Below are 9,705 nucleotides of genomic sequence, written 5' to 3'. Positions count from 1 at the left end.
ACATAAGGTATTGTAAATAACTAAAAGCACAAAATAAAATTTCAATGAAAATGGGTTATTCCTAAAAGGGAGAATTCATGGGTAAAACACGTCCTTGAACATAAACAAGGACAAGCTACAACAAAACAAACACGGGCCCAGAGAAAAGAGCAAAAGAGGTCCAACTACAGAACGGAAGTAAACTCAGGTGATCTGAATCACAACGTGAAACACAATGAGAAGCATTTCCTGTAAAGAGAGTTTGTTTGTTTGTTTGTTGGGGTTTAACGTCCGAGCAGCAATATTTCAGCTATATTCAGACGATGAACATGAAATTGATGATAAAATGAACATGAAATAATGATGAAATGAAAAAGGGATGGGACACAAGGACAATAGGGTCGAAAAATTTTGATTGCCACTGGAAATAGGGAGAGGTGGGTAGGGTCGGGCAATTTAGCATCCTGTGGCGGAGCCCTATGGTTCCTACTCCGGGAGAATACCACAGTAGGGTTCTTTCACGGGCGAGGAACGTGGCATCTTTCCCAACACGGTGCACCACTATGGTTTGCGGTCAGGTTTTCCGTATTATAGCCTGACAACCCCAGCATGTAACACGCCAGGGGTACCCCATTACACCACCTGGGACACACATCCCAGTTGCTCTGTGGGCAGAGCGCCCTAGCCCCCGGCTATGTTTCTGAGCACCATTTAGTCGCCTTTTACGACAAGCTTAGCGCTGCTGCAGGCCTATTCTTTTAACACCCGGACCTGCACGGGGCTGTAAAGAGAGAGACAATATATTACATTTAGTCATTCTGGAACCAGATAGGGCATTTTAAATATTGATTATTTGTTTCTTGCGACGATTGATTGATTATGGTTCAACGTTAAATGACAGTTATGTCGGACATTTCAGGGCAAACACAATTGACCAATCGAACAGAATCTACTAGTCCGACACGCTGAACCGAATCTTTTTTTTTTACTATCTCCCAGAAGCAACCAACCACAGGAAGGCATTTCACACGCATCGGAACAAATTATTCTGATTCCGAGCCGACAAGCCATCCTTATATCCCCTTTAATACCACTTTGTTTGGAGAAGCAGTGACTATTAATTTGAACATCTATGCTTTCACTCGGCCGGGGATTATCCCCATGGGCTCCTGCATATGCTTAATTTTAAATAAAATTTATACAATTTTGCCGAAATATCCTATGATTTTGGTGAAATATCTTTAATATATTCAACGAAATATGCTCGATTTTGAATAAAACTTTTGACAAAACACGTTACAAATGTGTTAAAATATGTATAGTTTTAGTGAAATATCTTAAACATATTTAACAAAATAATTGTTATATTTATTACTCAAATTAATTGTAACTGACTTCCGTGAAGAATTATTAAAGTGAATAACGATATATTATTCATCTTCTTTTTACAATTATATATTAAAATGAAATTACACAGTGAAAACAAAATATATACACAGAAACAGACAAATATGACACCTATATTTGGAACAGACTATACAGTCTTATGGTCAGTAAACCCTTTTTCTGTTTTATTTATTTAACTAATTGATAATTGGTGTAATCAAACCAGGACTGAACCATTAATTTTTACATTCAGTATAAATATCGTTTGGCTAGATCCTTCAATCTCAGTTTCCGCTATATAGATGACGTATTATCTTTAACCAATCCTAATTTCGGGGATTTGATACATCGCATCTACCCAAAAGAACTTGAGATAAAGGATACTACAGACACTGTGAAGTCAGCCTCATATCTTGACCTACACTTAGAAATCGATGGCAAAGGAAAACTATTGACCAAACTTTACGACAAAAGTTATGACTTTTCATTCAGAATTGTCAACTTTCCTTTCATCTGTGGCTACATCCCTTCGGCTCCTGCGTATGGAGTGTTCATAACTCATACGTTATGCCAGACCTTGCCGAAACTACGCAGACTTTTTGTATCGCACTAGATCTCTAACAAATAGGCTTCTGGAGCAGGGTTATGTTGCTACAAGATTGAAGTCATCACTACAGAAGTTTTATGGTCGTTATCATGAACTCGTGGATCGTTATGGTGTATTCATCAGCACCATGAAAACTGATTTATTCAACGGGTCATAGTTTTCCTTCCCTCGTTTGTCTACCCCGGACTTGACATTTTATGAGCAACTCGGCGGGTGTTTCTAAAAAAGCAGAGGACGCTTACCCTACCGGTGCACCTGATCCATGCTCCCAGTTTTTAGTGGAGTCCGAGTTGCTCATTTACTTTTGTAACTTTGTATGTATGATTTTAGTTACTTTATGTTCTTTGTTGTGTATGTCTGTTTTCCATGTCTGGTCTTTGTTCCTGGATTACATTCTTTTGATTACCGCTATAACCTTGGTTCCCTTGATTATTCTTCCATAGACTCGTAAACAAGGCTAAGGAATGTCCATGAAATGGAGAATACTTTCGCCGCCCAAACACTTTGTTCCTTTTTTATCATCATTTTCTAATATTTTTTTACCGAGTACATAGATATTATCAATATCTTTCAGAATCCGTTCAGATTTTGATTCAAGGTGAAGTACTTTTTAAGATATCGCATTTGAAAGTGTCAAAAACCCTTCCGTGTTTTCAACATTCCGCGTTTTAGACCTTCCTCGGGTACGGGTTACACATTTCGGGTTATATCTCTCCCCTATTTTATAATACCCTGAAATGGCAGCTGGTGTCGAAGTGGGCGGACAAAAAAAATGGTATTTAAATGAGTGTCATTCTGATTGCAGACACGCACTAGTTATATAATTCTTGGGTCAGTGGGATGCCTTAAATATACATTGTTCAGAAAGGTGTCCATGTAGATTATTAAAGGTAATTGAAATGATCCAATCAGGACAAATCATACCAAACCCGGAACAGTATATCAAAGAACTGAGCTATGTTTACTGTTGGAATAGACCGTTATTTTTATTCATAAAATCTTGATGTTAGATAATTTTAGACTACGTCTTTAGTGGACCACCATTTTATATTTAAGGGGGGAGCTTGGAAGAATAATATGGGTTGATATATAAATTTACACTCTATGAAACGTTTGATTCCCATTTTAACTTACGTGCTTCATTTATTGTGCATTTGATGTTCATTTTTCATGCATTTTATTGCAGAATAAGTGCATAATAGAAGTGTTTGTTAAAACGCACGATAGAAGCACTCGTTGAAACAACATTTGATACAAGTTTCGTTTAAACGTTAGAAGCTTTTGTTTATTTTTGTAAACATTTATATTTTAACTATCACTTTTTAGTATTATTTATATAAAAATATTTGTCTTATATTCTTCTATACGCATTAACTGTTGAGACCTAGAACATGATTTATTAAACTACTTTTTCCCCTTTTGATGAAATGATCTGAAATAATTGAAGCAGACGCCCAGAAAACTATTGACCAAACTTTTACGACAAACGTGATGACTTTTCATTCAAAATTGTCAACTTTCCTTTCATCTGTGGCAACATCCCTTAAGCACCTGCGTATGGAGTGTTCATATCACAACTCATACGTTATGCCAGACCTTGCCGAAATTTATATATCAACCCATATTATTCTTCCAAGCTCCCCCCTTAAATATAAAATGGTGGTCCACTAAAGACGTAGTCTAAAATTATCTAACATCAAGATTTTATGAATAAAAATAACGGTCTATTCCAACAGTAAACATAGCTCAGTTCTTTGATATACTGTTCCGAGTTTGGTATGATTTGTCCTGATTGGATCATTTCAATTACCTTTAATAATCTACATGGACACCTTTCTGAACAATGTATATTTAAGGCATCCCACTGACCCAAGAATTATATAACTAGTGCGTGTCTGCAATCAGAATGACACTCATTTAAATACCATTTTTTTTGTCCGCCCACTTCGACACCAGCTGCCATTTCAGGGTATTATAAAATAGGGGAGAGATATAACCCGAAATGTGTAACCCGTACCCGAGGAAGGTCTAAAACGCGGAATGTTGAAAACACGGAAGGGTTTTTGACACTTTCAAATGCGATATCTTAAAAAGTACTTCACCTTGAATCAAAATCTGAACGGATTCTGAAAGATATTGATAATATCTATGTACTCGGTAAAAAAATATTAGAAAATGATGATAAAAAAGGAACAAAGTGTTTGGGCGGCGAAAGTATTCTCCATTTCATGGACATTCCTTAGCCTTGTTTACGAGTCTATGGAAGAATAATCAAGGGAACCAAGGTTATAGCGGTAATCAAAAGAATGTAATCCAGGAACAAAGACCAGACATGGAAAACAGACATACACAACAAAGAACATAAAGTAACTAAAATCATACATACAAAGTTACAAAAGTAAATGAGCAACTCGGACTCCACTAAAAACTGGGAGCATGGATCAGGTGCACCGGTAGGGTAAGCGTCCTCTGCTTTTTTAGAAACACCCGCCGAGTTGCTCATAAAATGTCAAGTCCGGGGTAGACAAACGAGGGAAGGAAAACTATGACCCGTTGAATAAATCAGTTTTCATGGTGCTGATGAATACACCATAACGATCCACGAGTTCATGATAACGACCATAAAACTTCTGTAGTGATGACTTCAATCTTGTAGCAACATAACCCTGTTCCAGAAGCCTATTTGTTAGAGTTCTGTCGCGATACAAAAAGTCTGCGTAATTTCGGCAAGGTCTGGCATAACGTATGAGTTGTGATATGAACACTCCATACGCAGGTGCTTAAGGGATGTTGCCACAGATGAAAGGAAAGTTGACAATTTTGAATGAAAAGTCATCACGTTTGTCGTAAAAGTTTGGTCAATAGTTTTCCTTTACCGTCGATTTCTAAGTGTAGGTCAAGATATGAGGCTGACTTCACAATGTCTGTAGTATCCTTTATTTCAAGTTCTTTGAGGTAGATGCGATGTATCAAATCCCCGAAATATATTTAGTTCTGCTGTTCTTGCCATCTTCTGATCAGCAATAAATAGTATAGAACCATATGAAGACAATTCATACCAAATAGCAATTTCATTGGCTCCTTGGATTCTGACAAAAATATTTTGAAGTTTAAGTCAATCAAAACACAGTATTGGCCATGATAGCGATGTTAAATTTCTAATCAGAATCAATATCACAAACTCTGATGTGGATCACTTGAGAAAAATTCATGCAGTTTGGTTCAGAAAAGCTCTGTGGTTTCATTGGAGATGAAAATGTGAAAATGTTTACATACGACAGGCGCTTCGGGCCAGGTGAACTCGTAACCATGTATGGGTAACTTTCATAAACTAATGTCTAATCCTATTTACAAAGTACTCACTGAATTGAATTCTAAGTTTCAATGCAATCTCTTGTTTCATTATGCTGTTCAACTTTTTCCCAAGTTTCCTTCCGAAAAACCTCTTCACATGAATTTACTTGCTTTATATCACAAAATCTATATGGCAGCTGATATTTCTGAAAGAGAACCATTGGACCTACAGAGAAAAGAACATCTATTTTGTATTTACATCATGTACAAAAACGAACATGTTTATAATCGTAGTTATTAACCAACTACCCAAAATATGTTAAACTATGTCAAAAACTTACCAATTAATATAAATTCAAACCGGGCATCTACACGGGGCCAATTTGAAAAAAGAGGGACAACATGGATCAAACCAGTGCCAATACGGTACCATATGATTTTAGTTACATTACGTTCTTTGTTGTGTATGTCTGTTTTCCATGTCTGGTCTTTGTCCCTGGATTACATTCTTTTGATTACCGCTATAACCTTGGTTCCCTTGATTACTCTTCCGGTCGTTTGACACCGCTATTTTGAGTTAGAATTGGATTTCATGAACTTTGATCACCAGGACTAAAAGCTACAGAAATACAAAAAAATCTTCCATTTTATACAAAAAGGTTATTTAAAACTGATTAATGCAAATAAACCTACGTTTTCTTGGGAAAACACGAAAACAACTGTTCTACAAATCATCTAGTCGAGTTGGTTAATAAAATTGTCAATAAATATGTAATTTCATATTGACCCTCTTATAAGTTACGGTAAATAATACTGGCATCAACAGCCGTATTGGACCTCGGCGACGCCTCGATCAATATGACAGCCCACAAACCTATAACAGAGCCAATATGAAATAACATAATTATTAACATATATTCACATGCAAGTAATATTTAACTGTAAAAATACTTTCATTTGTGGGTACCAATTTTTGTGGATGTGGGAAGACACAAAAGCTCATGGATTCTTGAATTCGAGGTTTTGATGTTTTCAGTATACACATCAAATCTCCTTTTTGTTGGAAACAATATTTCGTGACCTGGCCTATCCACAAAAACCACAAAATATGGTACGAACATTATTACTTTCACAGTATGCTCATTGAATACTTCCTGATTTTTCATAATGTATACTTTTGAAGATCAAGAATACCATTGTCATTTAGATGTATGTACATCTACTACATATCAAGTTAATGAATTCGTATGAAAGAAAAATTAAAATCATCATAGTTTGGGCAACTATTAAGTACAATGAAGATATGTACACCCGAACTGAGAAAAAGATTTTTTTCTTGATCGATAAAAATGACAGTTTTACAATATATATCACTCTGGCCCCTTTTATCACAAACATTGTGTCGGGAATATAAAATTTAAGCAACACAATACCCGATTTTTCAAAATTATAGCATTGCAGTACAGTGGTTGTTTAATGGTCTGGGGAGAAAGCTGAACATATAAAAAAAGAATTCGTAGATTTGTTTTTCATTTCTTTCCTACCATCTTCAATAAGCCATAAAATGCAGCTATAAAAATATGCTAAGATTGTCAATAAAATGAATAGTTCAAAATAGTTTGCATGCATATACAATGTGGGTTAACAGTCATTAGATTTTAAAAATGTTAATATGAAGCACAGGCCACATCATATATACAGGTGAATGTACAATCTAGAAGGCCCCAAAGCAGCCCCAGTCTTACTTCAAATCAATGTCAAACTTGGAAAATTACTTCCCTATCAGAAAAGGATGAATCCAATTGAATTTCCAAGGAGCCTGAATCAGTTATCTGGAAATAAGCATAATTTGCCAACATTGCTACCAGGTTTGCTATTCAATTACAATGTAATGAGGTACTTATAAAGGGTCTTCCAAATACCGTTACTATAAAGTTTGAAAACATTTGGTTTGTGGTTTCATAGAACAAATGTTTGATTTGACGATATGGACTGAAGAAAATAAGTGAAACATCATGGAGCAAAAAGGAAACGAAATGAATAAAGTCTTATTGACCCATATTTTGATTTACCACTGATCCTAAAACATTTTATCTGTCGTGAAGAGCAGATGTTGACATTGTTATTGGCCTTTTGATTCAAATCATTTCAAGCAAGCGTCAAATCTACTTTGTTTCTTTCAATTTTATTTGAGTTATATTCACTTTATATGATAAAAATCAATTAAAATTTAAAATTGTACATTTTGTAGTTGTATTATAATAGAGGTTTTTGCTAAGATGACAATAAACTTGCGAATCTCTGCGTGTCTACTTCAAAATGTAATTTTTACATATCAGAGCTGTCAAGGGTCTTTAGGCCTTGGATTAGATGTTTAGATTAGATTAGATTATATTAGATTAGAGACATTTGTTTGTGACCTCCACTTCAATTGTCCCTCTCCATGATAATTTTGGAGCTAGTTTTGATATAAAATAGCAAGTAACAGTTGTGAAATAACATTCAAATCAAGCTACGAGCACCAATTCTAGTTTCAAACAAGGAGGATAATTTTTTTTATTTTTGGCAGAAAACAAATCTTGAAAATTGAACTAGAATGAAGGCAAAGATAGTGAGCATAATAGCGTGAGGCTTGACAGAATTAACATGTATTTATAGATTAGCTTTCTTGCGTTTAATGTATGATCTCACAGGACTACTAGATAAAAAAGAGTTCTAATTGAACGATTACATTTATAGCAGAAATTAAATATAATTTTATAAATCACAACCTTGGTTGTCTTGTAGTAGCATGCTGGCCTAAAGTGCTAGAAGTGATGAGTTTGAACATCCTGGCAAGGTCAAACCAAAGATTTTAAAATTGGTTTTTGCTGCTTATCTCCCATGCAAACTACATTTAGGAGTTTTAGGAAGCAGAAAAATGTGTTCGGATAAGGTAATAATTGGGCTATGTCAGTGAAAAAAAAAATGATTGTTGGGGACATGTACACTCCTTGAGATATTTAAATTTCCAGCAAGTACAATACTTAAACGCAGGCAAAACACTCTCTAAACGGATAAACAGACGGTTCTAATGTGCGTATACCAGGACGCTTCTATTGTGTACTTAAATGCACAATAAACAACTCAAGCATGTGCTTAAATTCATAAAAATGTTTCCATTTGAATTCACGATAAGGTGTAATACCACTTTTTTGGGAACCAGTCACATGAACATACAAGAAAGTAGTATATGACACATATAAGTCCCCCTTTTTTAATGTATCTCTTGTTTGACTTAAACTACAGAAAATACTTTTGTATCAACTTAAAGCTGATCATATCAGCTACAATTTAAGAAATGAATTGATTTGATAATATTACATGAAAAATAAAAAATAAAAGATGGGGTCCTGATCTAGAACCCATAATTTTGGCAAATTACTCCCAGAAAGCGACGTTTTGATCCCTTTCCTACTTTCACTTTACCGTGTTTTTTTTCTTTGAAGTGCATAAGGTATGTTCATTTTTTATGATATGCACACAAATGGTTGACTTCCCATTGAGACCACTGTCACCGAACTTGTACAAAAGATAAAAAGATATAAAGCCTGAAATTAGATAAATTTTGAATAGAAAGCAATGGTATGACACCATAAACGAAAGGTATTAGCATGTATTTAAATGCATGATGACTGAACTCTTACTGTGTGCGTATAAACGCATGATAGACAAGACGATGAAATATAGTAATACTTACAATTAACATAGACCTGTAATTAAACAGATTTGCACTTAACTGAAGTCCTGCATTCACATTACGCGAGAAACGAGATCCCTTACTTACTTAATCGACAATGACAACTTGATTTTAAATTATCATAACTAAAAAACTAATGTGAATATTACAATAAATAGACATCGACAAGCTTTATTTAAAGTCGCCAAGACATGAAAACAATAAACATAAGCTCTTATGAGCTTTTGAACCGACAAACATAATATTTACAGTCCCCATATTTACAAAAGGGGAATAAAACATTTAATTTTCCATTTTATGATATCTTGGCTTTATTGTCATACCCCATTTTTCTTTCTACCAAGAAGAAGTATTGACAGAAAGTTACAAACCGTTCAATTTTTACGAAAAAAAAACTTTTCAAAATCAAATTAATCATTTTCACGTATTACCTACATGTGTCGCATTTTTTTTTAAAGATAATTGAATAAAATCTTCATTTTTTTTTTATTTCTATGTCTTCTTGGCGTTTGTTTCAATTATTTTAGATTATTTCATCAAAAGGGTTAAAAGTATATTTTACAAAATCGTTTAGTGGTCAGTAGAACCAACTGGTGTTGGTTGCGGAGTCCAGCCTTTGGGATACCTGACCAAAGAAATGTGTCGGAGCATATCCAAACAGTGCCTGGGCTGCTGTGTCGACGCTCTGGTCCACTCCTAG

This window comes from Perna viridis, chromosome 1 (genome assembly GCF_037379345.1).
Source record: "Perna viridis isolate PV_CMFRI_1.1 ecotype Kerala chromosome 1, ASM3737934v1, whole genome shotgun sequence".
Lineage (NCBI taxonomy): Eukaryota > Metazoa > Mollusca > Bivalvia > Mytilida > Mytilidae > Perna > Perna viridis.
The sequence above is the reverse complement of the archived record's forward strand: the minus strand, read 5'-3'. Positions refer to the sequence as shown.